The sequence below is a fragment of the Myripristis murdjan genome, chromosome 18, assembly GCF_902150065.1.
Source record: "Myripristis murdjan chromosome 18, fMyrMur1.1, whole genome shotgun sequence".
Taxonomy (NCBI): Eukaryota; Metazoa; Chordata; class Actinopteri; order Holocentriformes; family Holocentridae; genus Myripristis; species Myripristis murdjan.
The window spans coordinates 4,473,330-4,491,224 of NC_043997.1; the positions used below are offsets into that span (position 1 = coordinate 4,473,330).

Genomic DNA, 17,895 nt, shown 5'->3' on the forward strand with positions numbered 1-17,895 from the left:
GCAATATTTTGTTGGATTAGTGCTCATATCTAGACTTAATGCACATAACGCACATGCTTTTGATACAGCTTTATACATAATGCACACACTTTTTTGCAAAGTTGCAAGGCACATATTTTTATTTTTCTTCTTATTTTTTATTTCTTTTAATTTAATCCTCCTCTTGATAATTTGAGCAACCAAAACCGACCCAATTTCCCCTCTGGTATCAACAAAGTGTTTCTGATTCTGAAACAGATTTAGCTTTGGGCCATCAAAATAGTTTTATAACAAGTCAGGTACACAGGAATTTCATTTCAACAGGAAATAGCTGATTCAGAGTCAGATTATGGAAAGCCCCTCCATACTGCTGAAATAAACTTATCAAGTGAAGTTCACGAGCGGTTTGCACAATCCCTCTTGTATTTGCGATTGAGCCTCGGAGCAGAATGGCCGCAGTCGCACAGCTCATCTTCCTGCTTGTTGCTCTCACTGACGGCGTTGGTGCAGAGCAAACCATCGTAGTCCTGCCAAAGGATGACATTTATGTCTTCAGGCCCCCCCATGCAGCCAACTTCTGCGTGATGTCCAGATCCACCGGTGAGGAGACGCTGATGCTGTGGAACACCTCGCACTTGTCGCCCAGGAACTCGATGCTACCTGAAGACCTCAGGGAACGCCTGCAGGTCAGTGAAGAGGTAAATGCCTACTTTTATAAGATCCACAATCTGACTCTCTCAGACTCCGGCCTGTACCGAATGGAGTGCTGGACCGAGGGCAACATGACGTACCAGATGATCACCGAGGTTACTGTTTGCGGTGCCATAGGTGAAATGAGAACTGCCTACACAAGTTTTGATGGGACAGTGAACCTGACATGTGAAGGAGCAAATGACAACCTGACGGTCCAGTGGCTGTCTGAGGGTTTTCCTGGTTGGACCAGATTATTTGGGGATGATGACAAACCTCTGGTGGAAAACAGAGGAGAAAAGCTACAGGTGGTGAAGGACCACTCCTCTCTTCATTTCACCAACTACAGAGTCAATTTGTTTGACCGCTTCACCTGTCTGGTGATGGACAAGCAGCAGTGCATCAGCAGTCATCCTGTCGAGGTAAGGTTACAGAAGAAGATCATCTACCACCGGGTGGGAGACAGTGCTGTGCTGCAATGTGCCAACTCTGATTTTAGTAACGAGCAAAGATGCTGGTATACATTCAGTGAGAGGGTGCGCAGGCTGTGTCAGAACATCCCTGAGCACTTCAGTAACATCACCGACCGAAGAGGAGCACAGACGAATTCGCAGGACGTAAAGGTCAACCAGAACTACTCCCTGGTCTTTCCGTCTTTGACACTCAACCATACAAGTGTAAACATGTGCTTCTCCATCAGTGCTCAACACGCACTTTACTTCCTGGTGGTGTGCCCTGACTTTGCCCCAGCTGATGTACAGCTCTTCTCAAAAGGAGATGAGGTCACTCTCAGATGTGACCACGATCATGGTGACAACATCCTGGTCCTGTGGTTCAGGAAGAAGGACCAGGTGGAGAGCCTCGTCTATGTATCACATCCTTCCTACGCCACAAACAATCTCATGCAGGACAAAGGTTTTGAAGGCAGAGTCAAGATGTCCTTCCCTGACAAAAGCCTCATTATTTCTGACGTCTCGCTGGAGGATGGAGGGGAGTACTGGTGTGCAGCTGTCAACAAGACCTACAAGAGGCTGTGTGAGTCAGCCGCCAAGACGCTGCTGGTCCACAGAGACCCTTTTGGGGTTTACTCCACCTTCTACCTGGTGAGGTCCCTGGTGCTGAGTGGTGTCCTGCTGGTGCTGTGTGCCGCTGTGGTCGCTGTGATCCTGAAGACCAGGAGAGGACAGTGACCTTCAGTCATCTGGACTAAACTAGGGAGAGAGAGAGAGAGAGAGAGAGAGAGAGAGAGAGAGAGAGAGAGAGAGAGAGAGAGAGAGAGAGAGAGAGAGAGAGAGAGAGAGAGAGAGAGAGAGAGTGAGTGAGTGAGTTGATGTTATTCCATGGCAGAACACAGAGGGTCTCTGTGAGGGAAAAAAAACAATCAGGACTTTATTATTGCAAAAGTATAATACCATATTTTCAAATGTATACAGAGGTTTGTAAATATGTTTTTCCAGGCTTGAACACATGCACTTAACGGCTCATTAATGTGTCATTTAAGTCGGTTTTAAAGTTTTGTACACAGGTTTGCAAAGTAGCATCAAGCGATTTGATATTGTTGTGCTTTGGTGTGTGTTTATTGTTTATTGTTTATTAGGATCCCCATTAGCTATTAACATTCATTTAACAATTATGCAATCACCAGTCTTCTAAATAATTAAATAAAAATAGGGGGAAAAAAAGATGCTACAGTAAATAAAGATAGAATCAATTTGAAATACACCAAAATCACGTACAATACAAAAACTTGTTGTGCCTCTGGGGATTAGTACAGGCTTATTTGCATTGAGTGCTGTTTTAACTTTTTCTTGAAATTAATTTTTGTACTAGTATTGTTTATATAATTAGGCGATGAGTTCCATCCTGTTATAGCTCGATAGATAACAGTAGATTTAAGTAGTTCTGTTCTTGGTTTGGGTGGTTGAGTATAACCTGAACTGGCTTGTCTGGTCATGTGGTTATGTATATCTCGTGAGTATTCAACTTGGTCATATAAATGCTGTGGTTGTCTTGTCAATTATAACATTTGGGAAAAATGTGTGGATCTGTTGTGAGATTTGTGTGTGTGCAGTAGGGATGGGTGTATCTTTCCTGTGGTATCAATATATCGATACTCATGCGCTACTCATTTGGCATCAGTTTCCTTAAACAATTGTCGATACTAACAAATAAGAATTGGGGGTGCATGCATAACTTTCAGCTGTTTTAGATAGCTTACTTCACTTATTATGTGCCGAGACACCTCTGTGCCTGGCGGCGTACTGAGCTGGCCCGTGTCACGTGACAGGAAACCTGAGATATGGTTTCCTGTTGAATGTGGGAGCCGGAGGAACACACAGAAAATAATGGCAGACAGAAAAAGAAGTTATTTTTCACCACTCGACAAAGTGACGGCAAGGTGCAAAGTGTGTGATAAAAAAGTTTCACATAGCAGCAACACAAGTAATTTATTCAAGCATGTTAAGACCACACATGCGGAGAGCCACAGTGAGCTTGAAAAAAGGCAGGCTGCCGTTAACGTCCAGCCTAGAGCACCACCTGCTGTCCGGCAAAAGACCCTACAAGAGAGTCTGCAAAGAGGCCAAGTGTATCCAGGTACAGACAGATACCTTTGCCAGTGTAGTGATAAGGACAATAAATATTGAAATCTCAATCTAATTTTAACAGACACTTAAGCTGAAGAGGATAATTATATCCAGTATTGTACAATTACTGATTACTTAAAACATGCTTTGGTTTTTAGTAATGTTTACTGAATATTTTGCTTAAGTAATCATGCAAAATTTATGTGAATATGCATATATTTTAAGAAGTCTGAACACTTGATTAAACCAGGTACATCCCTATTTGATTATGTGGATAAGTAAGAGGCAAAACTTCTATTATATATTTTCCATAATATATGGTATTAATGGTCTGTATTCGTCACGTGATTTGTCTTAAATGTAATAATATTTTGAATGAAAAAAATTGCCAATAAGAAATTATCAGTATCAGTATCGATGAAAATGCAAGAAAAAGTATCAGTATTGTATTGAATCCTAGTGTGGTATTGCCCATCCCGAGTGTGCAGCTGTGCAGCTCCACCTTCCAGGTAGGGGGCGCCAGTGGCTTCCAGTCTTGGTCGGCCTCTGGAACTGGATTTCCTCCCCGTCTGTCTGAACCAAGAAAGTGGAAACTGCACATTATTTTGGTACTGAAGAGATGGAAAGGCTTAGCCGCTGATGTGGATTAAATGAACTGGAAAATTAAAAGCATTTTCTTTTATTTTGTCCTTTATGTCATGATTTAAAGAAGTAATTGTTTGATAAGATTAATGGGGAAGATCTTGATTATTTTAATATTTGCCGTTGCAGAATGTTTGGGTGACTAATGGTAACAAAAAAAATATATTGTATGTTGTTTAAATAGGAATAATATCTGGAAGTGTGTTTTCTGTGTTGCTACAATTGTGTCATGTAATCCCATGTGGAATGAACTATTTAGATGGCATAACATTAAAATAAATACTTTTTTAAAAAAATCATGAATTCATTCTATTCGTATTCAGCTAGACAGCAGTCAGATCTTCACCTCCCTGCACATTGCAACAGCAGAGGACAATTTGTAGAAAGATTTAGAGGTACCAAATGATGGAATCATTATTATTTGGTGAAAGCATCGTCCTCCTTCATTTCTTATAGATCCCTAAAAAAAATTATTTTCAGCAATGATTTTTGATATAATCTAGATTTTTCTACATCTTGATTTACCTTCATCTCACCATGTTTTACTTGTTTTGTGATCATTTCTAATACATTATCATTATGTTTAGTAACAACAAAAACACCACCACCACCACCAACAACAACAACAACAAATATAATGATATTTTATAATTATTATGATCTTTTTTTTTAACTACATTGTGGAGTAACAAACCAGAAGTCATGCTTCGTCTTGGAAGATTCATCTCGGTGTCGTCTCAACTTGAATGCATCTTTGCAGGTGTAACTAAGTTAATTAAACTAAAAACTGAGACTATGTGTAAAAAAACATTTTAGTTTAACTGAAATTAAAAAATAAAAAAGAAATGTTAGAGAAAAAAAGAAAACTAACTGAAGCCATACAGTGTTCTTACTAAACTAGACAAAAAGTGTGCTTAGTTTTGCTGATGGTTAGTGAGACTGGAATTAGAATAAAGATTAGAATAAAACAACTAACAGCAATACTGAAACTCAACTCCAACTAAACATTTTCACACAAAAACAACTGAAACCAGCAAAGCAGCAGCACCCGAGCAGCAGACGGACGTCACCGACGTAATGACGGTAATGTTTTCAGCGAATCAACAATCAGAGAACACATTAGACAGTGGAGTGGTTTAGAGCCTATGTAAGACTTGAGTTTATTTATAGTCACAAATGAGTACACATGATGAGTGGAAAAATTTACAATAGAAAAGTCAGATTTGGCGTGAGATTTCTCTCTTGAGCGTGAGAGCGTGAGATTGAGGCTGAATGTGTGACTGTCACGGCCAATGCGTGAGAGTTGGTAACCCTGCCAATGGACACCTCTACCACCTGTAAACTTTCCACAGTGGTCGCCAGATGGGTGGCTACATCATTACAATGTAATGCTGCAGTTATGCCCATCTGTTATTTGTTGGGCTTGAGTTTATAATTTCAGCCTTTTCTTTCATTTTTTAGTTTGTGCACCTTATTTTATTTTTTTTTTATTGTTACATCTGTTGTTACTTGGAGATTCTGGACAGTATTTGTCATTGCTGCAATAATAATAAACATGCTGTATTAGCAGAAAGTAAGTATTTGTCCACTCCCATGTTGATATGAGTATTAAAAACTTGAAAAATATCTGTTTAAGGTAGATTTAGAACAAATAAAAAAAAAATTGCGATTAATTTGCGATTAATCATGATTAACTATGGACAATCATGTGATTAATCTGATTAAAGAAAAGAAAGAAGATGTCACAGCTGCTTTGCATAAAAGTCCCAGCATGCTTTGTGGTCTCCAGTTTGATTGTGATACGGAGACATTTTCTGTGGAAAATGCTGGTGGTGGCCCGACTGAGAGCAAACCATGACTGAGAAAGCAGAACATATGTCAGCCTTTATATGACACCTGGCTCCTCCCAAATGCTGTGTTACTCCGGTAGCACATATACTAAAATTGGAACGATACAGAGAAGATTAGCATGGCCCCTGCGCAAGGATGACATGCAAATTCGTGAAGCTTTCCTCTTCAAATGGAGTTTTTGCTGTTAAAAAACGGCAGAGAAGTGAGTTTTTCAAGGTATTCCAGATGTTTTTGGCTCAATCCTGTGACAGCGCCCCTAGTGGCAGCTTCCTGGCCTCACAAAGGACAAAGAACGGTGTTGCTATTTGAAAAAATTACTGAGATTTGATTTTTTTCAAACAAAACTCTGTGGGCTCTAGTTTCCCGGCACAGCACGTGAGGCGCAGTGAGGCGAACCCCCCGCAGAGCTAGTTTGGAGCAGCGCAACCCGAGGGGCACACAGTTTGGTATTTTGGCAGACCGAGGTGAGACGAGATGGGAATGGCGTTGCAGTGGGGGGAGGTGTTGACAGATTCAGCTTGGTGCAGTGACAGTTTCGTGCCAAAAGGCTTCGGCTGAGGTGCGCCCAAAGCTTGCCATCTGAAACCACGTCTACTTTCAGTACAAGACGGAGCGGAGCCAGTGGAGTGGAAGTTTGGCTGACTGGCAGGCAGTGCACACACGTCACCAAAACCTCACAATCAGCACAAACGGTGCTAATCTCCTTTGATCTGACATCAGATGTGATGGGACAGTCGATATGGAGATAAATATATGTGCTGATTGACATAGTAGCATTGAATAGTGGTTTTTGTCGGTATTTATTGAGAGTACATGCGCCACCGTGCACGGCGCACCAAAATTGCAAAATCCACCTGGCCACACCCAGTTGGCGAAGTGCAGCTGCGCCCCCGCCTCACCCGGTCTGTGAAACTAGAGCCCCATGTGTTTGCCGAGACACCCCTGTGCCTGGCGACGTATTGAGCTGGCCCGTGTCACGTGACAGGAAACCTGAGACATGGTTTCCTGTTGAATGTGGGAGCCGGAGGAACACACAGAAAATAATGGCAGACAGAAAAAGAAGCTTGGTGTGGAGTTATTTTTCACCACTCGACAAAGTGACGGCAAGGTGCCAAGTGTGTGATTAAAAAAAAAAGGTTTCACATAGCAGCAACACAAGTAATTTATTCAAGCATGTTAAGACCACACATGCAGAGAGCCACAGTGAGCTTGAAAAAAGGCAGGCTGCCGTTAACGTCCAGCCTAGAGCACCACCTGCTGTCCGGCAAAAGACCCTACAAGAGAGTCTGCAAAAAGGCCAAGTGTATCCAGGTACAGACAGTTACCTTTGCCAGTGTAGTGATAAGGACAATAAATATTGAAATCTCAATCTAATTTCAACAGACATGTAAGGTGAAGAGGATAATTATATCCAGTATTGTACAATTGTTGATTACTTAAAATATGCTTTGGTTTTTAGTAATGTTTACTGAATATTTTGCTTAAGTAATCATGCACAATTTATGTGAATATGCATATATTTTAAGAAGTCTGAAAACTTGATTAAACCAGGTACATCCCTATTTGATTATGTGGATAAGTAAGAGGCAAAACTTCTATTATATATTTTCCATAATATATGGTATAAATGGTCTGTATTTGTTATGTGACCTGTCTTAAATGTAATAATATTTTGAATGAAAAAAATTGCCAATAATAAATTATCAATATCGGTATGAGTATCGGTATCGATGAAAATGCAAGAAAAAGTATCGGTATCATATCGAATCCTAAAAGTGTGGTATTGCCCATCCCTAGTGTGTAGCTGTGCAGCTCCACCTTCCAGGTAGGGGGCGCCAGTGGCTTCCAGTCTTGGTCGGCCTCTGGAACTGGATTTCCTCCCCGTCTGTCTGAACCAAGAAAGTGGAAACTGCACATTATTTTGGTACTGAAGAGATGGAAAGGCTTAGCCGCTGATGTGGATTAAATGAACTGGAAAATTAAAAGCATTTTCTTTCATTTTGTCCTTTATGTCATGATTTAAAGAAGTAATTGTTTGATAAGATTAATGGGGAAGATCTTGATTATTTTAATATTTGCCGTTGCAGAATGTTTGGGTGACTAATGGTAACAAAGAAAATATATTGTATGTTGTTTAAATAGGTATAATATCTGGAAGTCTGTTTTCTGTGTTGCTGTAATTGTGTCATGCAATTCCCTGTGGAATGAGCTATTTAGATGGTATAACATTAAAATAAATACTTTTTAAAAAAATCATTAATTCATTCTATTCGTATTCAGCTAGACAGCAGTCAGATCTTCACCTCCCTGCACATTGCAACAGCAGAGGACAATTTGTAGAAAGATTTAGAGGTACCAAATGATGGAATCATTAAAAATTGGTGAAATCATCGTCCTCCTTCATTTCTTATAGATCCCTAAAAAAAATTATTTTCAGCAATGATTTTTGATATAATCTAGATTTTTCTACATCTTGATTTACCTTCATCTCACCATGTTTTACTTGTTTTGTGATCATTTCTAATACATTATCATTATGATTAGTAACAACAAAAACACCACCACCACAAACAACAACAAAAATAATTATGATATTTTGCAACTCTTATGATCTTTTTTTTTAACTACACTGTGGAGTAACAAACCAGAAGTCATACTTCGTCTTGGAAGATTCATTTCAGTGTTGTTTTAACTTGAATGCATCTCTGCAGGTGTAACTAAGTTAGTTAAACTAAGTTAATTAAACTAAAAACTGAGACTATGTGTAAAAAAAAAAAAAAAAAAAACATTTTAGTTTAACTGAAATAAAAAATAAAAAATAAATGTTAGACAGACTAACTGAAGCCATACAGTGTTCTTACTAAACTAGACAAAAAGTGTGCTTAGTTTTGCTGATGGTTATTGAGACTGGGACGTGGACATGACTGGGAGTCACTGCCTTCACAAAGTGAAGAGCTAATCTGATTAGAATTAGAATAAAGATTAGAATAAAACAACTAAGAGCAATACTGAAACTCAACTCCAACTAAACATTTTCACACAAAAACAACTGAAACCAGCAAAGCAGCAGCACCCGAGCAGCAGACGGACATCACTGACGTAATGACGGTAATGTTTTCAGCGAATCAACAATCAGAGAACACATCAGACACTGGAGTGGATTAGAGCCTATATAAGACTTGAGCTTATTTATAGTCACAAATGAGTACACATGATGAGTGGGAAAATTTACAATAGAAAAGTCAGATTTGGCATGACATTTCTCTCTTGAGCGTGAGAACGTGAGATTGAGGCTGAATGTCACGGCCAATGCATGAGAGTTGGCAACCCTGCTAGTGGACACCTGTACCACCTGTAAACTTTCCACAGTGGTCACCAGATGGGTGGCTACATCATTACAATGTAATGCTGCAGTTATGCCCATCTGTTATTTGTTGGGCTTGAGTTTATAATTTCAGCCTTTTCTTAAAAAAATTTTTTTAGTATGTGCACCTTATTTTCTTTTTTTTTTTTTTTTTCTGTTACATCTTTTGTTACTTGGAGATTCTGGACAGTATTTGTCATTGTTGCAATAATAATAAACATGCTGTATTAGCAGAAAGTAAGTATTTGTCCACTCCCATGTTGATATGAGTATTAAAAACTTGAAAAATATCTGTTTAAGGTAGATTTAGAACAAATAAAAAAAAATTGCGATTAATTTGCGATTAATCATGATTAACTATGGACAATCATGTGATTAATCTGATTAAAGAAAAGAAAGAAGATGTCACAGCTGCTTTGCATAAAAGTCCCAGCATGCTTTGTGGTCTCCAGTTTGATTGTGATGCGGAGACATTTTCTGTGGAAAATGCTGGTGGTGGCCTGACTGAGAGCAAACCATGACTGAGAAAGCAGAACATATGTCAGCCTTTATATGACACCTGGCTCCGCCCAAAAGCTGTGTTACTCCGGTAGCACATATACTAAAATTGGAACGATACAGAGAAGATTAGCATGGCCCCTGCGCAAGGATGACACGCAAATTTGTGAAGCGTTCCAGGGGAGCCGTGCTCTATATGTAGGCTGCCATATGTTCTGCTTTCTCAATGCTTTCTCAAGCAGTCAATATACACTGCGGTGTGTCCGTCAGAGTTGTCCGTTATCTGCCCTCCTCTACGTTGTCTGTATAGAACCCCTGGCACAGATCTTGAGAAGGGATTTGGAAGCCTACACATACAGGCACTAGCCACTCCAACACTCACTCTGATGTCACATAGCCACTCCATATGAGTGTAAAAAACTTGCCTTACAAAATCAGCATGCGGCACATCAAGGCACTCGATTCTGCCACCTTGTCAATGATGCCATCAATGTCTAGTTGCATCAGTATTTCTTTCTCAGTGGACATCAGCAAAAATGCCTCTAGCCGGTCCTAGCCGGCTAATTGATTAATTAATTGAGAGTGCACATGGCCTAAAGAACCTCCTACTGAGAAGAACCAGTGTGTTTTAGAAAACTCACTTGCTGAAGCATCACTTTTTTTTGACGGTGCGACAGCGAGGGGGGGGGGCTGAATAACAAGGGCAGCTTGAGGCACTTGGCAGCGTCTTCCTCGAGTGCCTTTCTTTTTTTCTCTCTCTCCCTTTCTGCCCCACCTTTCCTCTTTTTTTTCCCCCGGATTTGGATTGGGGTCCATGGAAAAATTTATTTATCAACTGCAATGTAATCACTAAACCTTTCCTTCCGCCTCCTCCGCTCTCCTCCACAGTCCAACACACTCGCGCGAGTCGCCACACCCCCTCCTATGTTTACAGCGTGCTCGGACTGTTGGGGCGGGTGTTAATCAAAACAAACCAATCACGTCTTGAGCTTGTCACAGGCTGCTGGCCTCTGATTGGCCTGGCCTGGCCTGTCCCTCTGTAAGGGACAGGCCAACCGGAGAGCGGACCGGCATGACAGCTGATTGGCCTGGCCAGCGACCTGTCCAAAAAAAAAAAAAAAAAAAAAAAAAAAAGACAGGCAGGCCAGCAGGCCAGTGACAGGCCGGCGCTTCGGGAATTCTCCCGGTTCTCCCGATGTACAGTCCGGGCCTGGATCCAAGTGGGAACGACTGAGGAGGGAGGTGATGAAGAGGCCAAAGGAGAAAGGAGGAAAAGGAGTGCCTGACCTTTTGTTGTTTTTAGGAAGCCGATACACCACAACGCACATAACACAAGCCACAGCCCCATCCAGAAACCCCAAGACTGCAGCGATGACGCTGTTCTGGATGGGGTCCTACCTCAGAAGACTGAAACTTTTACCCAGTGATCTTAGAGTACCTGTGTCTTTTAGCCTGCCAAACGCATATGCTTTTATCCAGAAGTTTTTAAAGAATTTTAACTTGGAGCAGGAGGAGTTGCATGTTTTAACCAACCACCGCTCTCTCATTTCTGTTGTGCAGGAGCGGGAACCAGTTAGTCCAGTGCGCGGGCTCGCCTTTGGCGAACCCTCCACAGTTTGGCGCAACGTGAACCATTCTGCTCTCCCAAACAGACTCCGGGACCTGTCGTGGCTGGTGGCTCATGAGATCCTCCCAGTCAGGTCCGTAATGCACTCCCGGGGCATGTCCGCGACCTCAATCTGCCCCCGACCAGGTTGTGGCGCGCCTGAGTCGGTGAGGCATCTGCTCTGGGAGTGCAGCGCTGCCGTAGACCAGTGGGCGACAGCCGGCTCCTTGCAATTCCCGTACTTACCGGTTAGGGAGGTCCTGACAGCACAAATGGTGCTGTATGGGGTGAGCCAAGGAAAAAAACAAAACAAAAAGGACTTTGCAAAACAGTGGCTCACCCTCGCCGCCATCAAAGACGCCATATGGACCTCCAGAAACTTGCTGGTAAGAAGGCAAAGGCAGAGCCCCCCCCGTGGCTGTGATCCGGATGGCAGCAGCGACGGTCCAAGCGGCCGGAGCTGCAGGCGGCGGGCCTAGGACACAGCCACAAAGAAGATTCGCCTCACTGCTCATTCGGACGAAGGAGTCGGAAGCCACACAGTAAAAGGTCAAAGCAGCGGCGGCCTGGCTCTCCGGGTGTGGCAGGTGGGAAGGAGCAAAAGGGTGGGGATCTCCGCTGAGCACCACGGCAGGATCCCGAGAGACCTAATCCGGAGAGCGGAATGAGTTACCCTTGGAAAGGACTCACCCCGCTTCTGCACAACATTTTAACAAATGCACTCCTTTTTTAAAAGATTTTATTGAACTCAGCACACATACATTGTTTGTTTTAAACGCACCTTTACCTTTTACGACCACCATGTTCTTATCTGTTATGCCTTTTAAAACAATGTCTTTTATTGTTTTAAACTAAATTATTGCTAAACAGATTGTATTTATTTATTACTCGACTGGTGTTTTAAAGGGTAAATTGTTGCTTTATTTATCCAATGTGAATACTGTATGTGTGGACTGAAAAATAACAATAAATACTTTCGAAAGAAAGTATCGTTCCAATTTTAGTATATGTGCTACCAGAGTAACATAACCTCCAGGGGGAGCCGTTCCCTATATGTAGGCTGCCATATGTTTTGCTTTCTCAGTCATGGGTTGCTCTCAGTTGCATCCAGTCTGCTGTGCTGGAGGAAGCAAAGCATGCTGGGACTTGTGACATCAGCCCCTGAGGATTGGTCGGCTGCAGGAGATAAACCAAAGAATCAGACTCCTGCTGCCCCTCCTGCCACATTCCCTCCAGAGGGAAGAAAAATGGAGCCACATCTCAAAATTATGAAGAAAAAAAAAAACCCTTAAAAAAAACCAGAAGATGCGATACAATTTGGAGGAGGAGGAGCGAAAAAACAGCCTCAGACAAAACTCAAAATACCGAAGAACTGAAGCCTTTGGTGAAGCTGTTGGTGGTGAGCAGCTCAGTCACAGTTACATGACAGGGTGAAGAGGGGGGCACGCAACCATCTTCCCCGTCCAAGTCGGCTGCCGCGGGTTCCCAGCAAAATCAACGCACTACTTCCTCCAGAGGGTTGGCCTGGAGTCCAAACAGCTGAAGAAAGCGACAAAGGACACAGCTGCAGCATCTGAGACCAGCTCAAGATGGCTGTGGCTGAAGAGAGCCACAGCTGGAACCCCCTGCAGGTGAAGGCCAGTCAGTCTGTGCTGCCCCACTCAGGCGAGGTGTACAGGTCAAGGGGTCAAACACCTGTGAGCCTGAGATACCAGCTGACGATGCAGAAGGGTTTCCAAGAGTATAGATGCTCCAAGGAGAACCATCATAGAAGAAGATCTGCATCACCATAGTTTGTGTAGTTCCTGCAGTTGCAGCTTGTAGCAAAGCATCTCTGATGTTTACTTCATCTTATAGCAGCTCAGCCGCACTTTTTTATGGAGTTACTTCAGTGTCATTTTCCTCTTGAAATACAGTTTTTGTCATCAAATGTAATATGACTTTGATGTGACTTTTTCTTGACTGTTTTTTTGACAAAGAAAAAAGAAACAATGAATCCATAAAAAAAGAGTTTTTCTTTATATTTTTGAGATGTGGCTCCATTTTGCTTCCCTCTGGATTTAATGTGGGAGGAGGAGCGATAGGAATTTGATCCTTTGGTTTGTCTCCTGCAGCCGACCAATCCTCACGGGCTGATGTCACATCTGCTTTGCATAAAAGTCCCAGCATGCTTTGCGGCCTCCAGCAGAGCAGACTGGACTCAACTGAGAGCAAACCATGACTGAGAAAGCAAAACATATGGCAGCCTACATATAGGGAACGGCTCCCCCTGGAGGTTGTGTTACTCTGGTAGCACATATACTAAAATTGGAACGATACAGAGAAGATTAGCATGGCCCCTGCGCAAGGATGACACGCAAATTCGTGAAGCGTTCCTCATTTTCCTTTGGACTTTTTCAAGGTTTTCCAGGTGTTTATGGCTCTTTTGTGTGACAGCGCCCCTAGTGGCAGCTTGCTGGCCTCACTTTAGCTGCTCAGATCAAAGAGCATCTCTTGCAGAAACAGTCCCGTCTGATATTTGACCTGGTTTATCGCAGGAACATGACAAGAGGGACCTCTTTTTCTGCCCCGTGTGGAGGCTCTTGTCCCCTTTCCAGCCCCCGCCTCCTGATTTAAACTCCGCTGATCATTTTACGAAGCTGAGAGACCAGAGAGAATATCAGACAGGAATGGGGGCTCTATGACACTCAAAAGTCAAAAACAAGGAATATCTTTTGAGGAAAATCATTTCTCAGTCAGTTGTTCAAAAAACAACACTGTTCTTTGTTCTTTGCCACCACATTGAATCCAGCAAGCTGCCACTGGGGGTGCTGTCACACAAAAGAGCCATAAACACCTGGAAAACCTCTAAAAATGAGGAACGCTTCACGAATTTGCGTGTCATCCTTGCGCAGGGGCCATGCTAATCTTCTCTGTATCGTTCCAATTTTAGTATATGTGCTACCAGAGTAACACAACCACCAGGGGGAGCCGTGTCCTATATGTAGGCTGCCACGCCTCTGACCTTCTCATTCATGGTTTGCTCTCAGTTGAGTCCAGTCTGCTCTGCTGGAGGCCGCAAAGCATGCTGGGACTTGTGACGTCAGCCCCTGAGGATTGGTCAGCTTCAGGAGACAAAGCAAAGAATCAGACTCCTGCCGCCCCTCCTCCCACATTCCCTCCAGAGGGAAGAAAAATGGAGCCACATCTCAAAATCATGAAGAAAAGAAAAAAAAACAGAAGATGCGATACAATTTGGAGGAGGAGGAGAAAAAAAAAAAAAAAAAAAACAGCCTCAGACAAAACTCATAATACTGAAGAACTGAAGCCTTTGGTGAAGCTGTTGATGGTGAGCAGCTCAGCCACACAGTCACAGTTACATGACAGGGTGAAGAGGGGGGCACGCAACCATCTTCCCCATCCAAGTCGGTTGCCACGGGTTCCCAACAAAATCGACGCACTACTTCCTCCAGAGGGTTGGGCTGGAGTCCAAACAGCTGAAGAAAGCCACCAGGGACACAGCTGCAGCATCTGAGACCAGCTCAAGATGGCTGTGGCTGAAGAGAGCCACAGCTGGAACGCCCCCTGCAGGTGAAGGCCAGTCAGTCTCCACTGCCCCACTCAGGCGAGGTGTACTGGTCAAGGGGTCAAACACCTGTGAGCCTGAGATCCCAGCTGACGATGCAGAAGGGTTTACAAGAGTATAGATGCTCCAAGGAGAACCATCATGGAAGAAGATCTGCATCACCATAGTTTGTGTACTTCCTGCAGTTGCAGCTTGTAACAAAGCATCTCTGATGTTTATTTCATCTTATAGCAGCTCAGCCGCACTTTTTTTATGGAGTTACTTCAGTGTCATTTTCCTCTTGAAATTAGAGTTCTCATATTCTGCCCGAACCCGACCCGACCCGAAAATGTTGGGTCGGGTGGGGCCTAAAATTTACGTGAATTGGGCGGGTCGGGTCGGGCTTCGGGTTCTGTGGGGGATTTTTTTTTTTAAATAAAAAAAATAGAATTATGTGTTCTGTTATTGATTATGACGTTTCATTTTTATGTGACTGGTGGAGAGAGTGAGAGACTGGATTGGATTTGGAGGCTAAACTTTCAGTGACAGACAGACAACCAGCTGTGCGAGCGCAGCGCAAACAAGTGAGAGAGAGTTGCAGCAGCATCCCGCTGTGCTGGCAGACTCGGCAGCAGGCACGGTTTTTGCTATGGGCAGTGCAACTGCCCAGGGCGCAATCTACTTGGGGGCGCACGGGAAAAAAAAATCTCCAGTTTTCTAGACTACCGTACTGACCCGCACATGCCGCGGCACCATCAGTCAGCATAAGGCGGGCCGGCCGCGGCACCGTCCGATACCGCGCCCACCCGTCAGGTCTGCCGGATCTGACAGGTGAGCTGCCTGATGCTGGCCGGTGCCGCGGCCGGCCCGCCTGATACCGACTGATGGTGCCCCGGTGCCGCGGCCGACCGGCTCTGCTAAATAATGGCGAATTTGGCGATTAGGGGCGATTTTTTTTTTTTTTTCGGGCTTTATCAGGCTGTCGGGCCTAAAGTTCGGCTAATTAGTCGGGTCGGGTCGGGCCTCGGGCTGGCCCAGTCAGGCCCGGGTCGGGTCGGGTCTTAATTTTCAGGCCCGATGAGAACTCTACTTGAAATACAGTTTTTGTCATCAAATGTGATATGATTTTGATGTGACTTGTGTGACTGTTTTTTTTTGTTTGTTTTTTTTTTGTTGACAAAGAAAAAAGAAACAATGAATCCATAAAAAAGAGTTTTTCTTTATATTTTTGAGATGTGGCTCCATTTTGCTTCCCTCTGGATTTAATGTGGGAGGAGGAGCGACAGGAATTTGATCCTTTGGTTTGTCTCCTGCAGCCGAGCAATCCTCAGGGGCTGATGTCACATCTGCTTTGCATAAAAGTCCCAGCATGCTTTGCGGCCTCCAGCAGACCAGACTGGACTCAACTGAGAGCAAACCATGACTGAGAAAGCAGAACATTTGGCAGCCTACATATAGGGCACGGCTCCCCATGGTGGTTGTGTTACTCTGGTAGCACATATACTAAAATTGGAACGATACAGAGAAGATTAGCATGGCCCCTGCGCAAGGATGACACGCAAATTCGTGAAGCGTTCCTCATTTTCCTTTGGACTTTTTCAAGGTTTTCCAGGTGTTTTTGGCTCTTTTGTGTGACAGCGCCCCTAGTGGCAGCTTGCTGGCCTCACTTTAGCTGCTCAGATTAAAAAACATCTCTTGCGGAAACAGTCGCGTCTGATATTTGACCTGGTTTATCGCAGGAACATGACAAGAGGGACCTCTTTTTCTGTCCCGTGTGGAGGCTCTTGTCCCCTTTCCAGCCCCCGCCTCCCGATTTAAACTCCGCTGATCATTTTACAAAGCTGAGAGACCAGAGAGAATATCAGACAGGAATGGGGGCTCTATGACACTCAAAAGTCAAAAACAAGGAATATCTTTTGAGGAAAATCATTTCTCAGTCAGTTGTTAAAAAACAACACTGTTCTTTGTTCTTTGCCACCACATTGAATCCAGCAAGCTGCCACTAGGGGCGCTGTCACACAAAAGAGCCATAAACACCTGGAAAACCTCTAAAAATGAGGAACGCTTCACGAATTTGCGTGTCATCCTTGCGCAGGGGAGCTCTTATCCTGAACGTAACCTGCTCCGGAGCAGGTTAGGTGTTCAGCATACGTTACCACGGCAACGTAGCCCGATAAAAAGTAAGCCACCTTTATGGTACAGAAAAGCCAGGGTTAAGCCTGAAGTTAGCTCGCTGAGCCCAAATCCAGCTTTATGGTACAGGCCTCTGGAAAACCTTGAAAAACTCACTTCTCTGCCGTTTTTTAACAGCAAAAAGCTCCATTTTAAGAGGAAAATGAGGAACGCTTCACAAATTTGCGTGTCATCCTTGCGCAGGGGCCATGCTAATCTTCTCTGTATCGTTCCAATTTTAGTATATGTGCTACCAGAGTAACACAACCACCAGGGGGAGCTGTGCCCTATATGTAGGCTGCCATATGTTCTGCTTTCTCAGTCATGGTTTGCTCTCAGCTGAGCCACTGCCAATATTTTCCACAGAAAATGTCTCTCTGCATCCCAGTTGAAGTAACTCCATAACAAATGGCGCTTTTCCACTAGTACCTACTCGCCTCGACACGGCTCAACGCGGCTTTGGTGGTTTTCCATTACAATTGAGTATCACCTCGCCATGGGTGGAGTCGTCATAGCAAGGCGGCACCCCGTAATGACCTCCCACAATTCATTCACATTTACAGTTTTTTTCAATTGCTTACACACAAAGCCTTTATATATCACACTATTTCTAAACTCTTCCACTCAAACCTCACAACTTCACCTCAAATCAGCAAAACCATAAACTAATTCTCAGCCTTGACACAGTTTTCAATTTAGCTATTCACTTTTTGCAAATCAGTGCACACAATTCTCTAGCTAACACACAAAAATCTATCAGGAAGTAACTTGATTTCCCATTTCAAACACAACCAATCAAAATGCCACACTTATTCATCAGAATAAGTGTGGCGCCTCAGACTCTGTCCTCACGTGTAAACAATAATTGCTTTACTGAACACCAACCAATCACTCCTTGACACAGGCCTATAAATAGGTCAAAGGTCAAACTATCTGTCTTGAACTATGGAGAACAACAATGCAG

At 43.4% G+C, this 17,895-nt stretch overlaps 6 non-coding genes across 6 annotated transcripts; 4 read left to right on the forward strand and 2 right to left on the reverse strand.

The window, feature by feature from the left end:
- Window positions 1-5,811: 5,811 nt before the first annotated feature.
- On the forward strand, window positions 5,812-5,917 carry LOC115377237 (U6 spliceosomal RNA). Its single transcript, XR_003929984.1, has one exon. It is a non-coding gene; the product is annotated as a U6 spliceosomal RNA (small nuclear RNA).
- Window positions 5,918-9,689: 3,772 nt separating this feature from the next.
- LOC115377240 (U6 spliceosomal RNA) lies at window positions 9,690-9,795 on the forward strand. The gene has a single exon (XR_003929987.1). It is a non-coding gene; the product is annotated as a U6 spliceosomal RNA (small nuclear RNA).
- Window positions 9,796-13,493: 3,698 nt separating this feature from the next.
- On the forward strand, window positions 13,494-13,599 carry LOC115377222 (U6 spliceosomal RNA). Its single transcript, XR_003929970.1, has one exon. It is a non-coding gene; the product is annotated as a U6 spliceosomal RNA (small nuclear RNA).
- Window positions 13,600-14,064: 465 nt separating this feature from the next.
- On the reverse strand, window positions 14,065-14,170 carry LOC115377197 (U6 spliceosomal RNA). Its single transcript, XR_003929947.1, has one exon. It is a non-coding gene; the product is annotated as a U6 spliceosomal RNA (small nuclear RNA).
- Window positions 14,171-16,239: 2,069 nt separating this feature from the next.
- On the forward strand, window positions 16,240-16,345 carry LOC115377224 (U6 spliceosomal RNA). Its single transcript, XR_003929972.1, has one exon. It is a non-coding gene; the product is annotated as a U6 spliceosomal RNA (small nuclear RNA).
- A 745-nt stretch (window positions 16,346-17,090) lies between these two features.
- LOC115377227 (U6 spliceosomal RNA) lies at window positions 17,091-17,196 on the reverse strand. Its single transcript, XR_003929975.1, has one exon. It is a non-coding gene; the product is annotated as a U6 spliceosomal RNA (small nuclear RNA).
- Window positions 17,197-17,895: the final 699 nt, after the last annotated feature.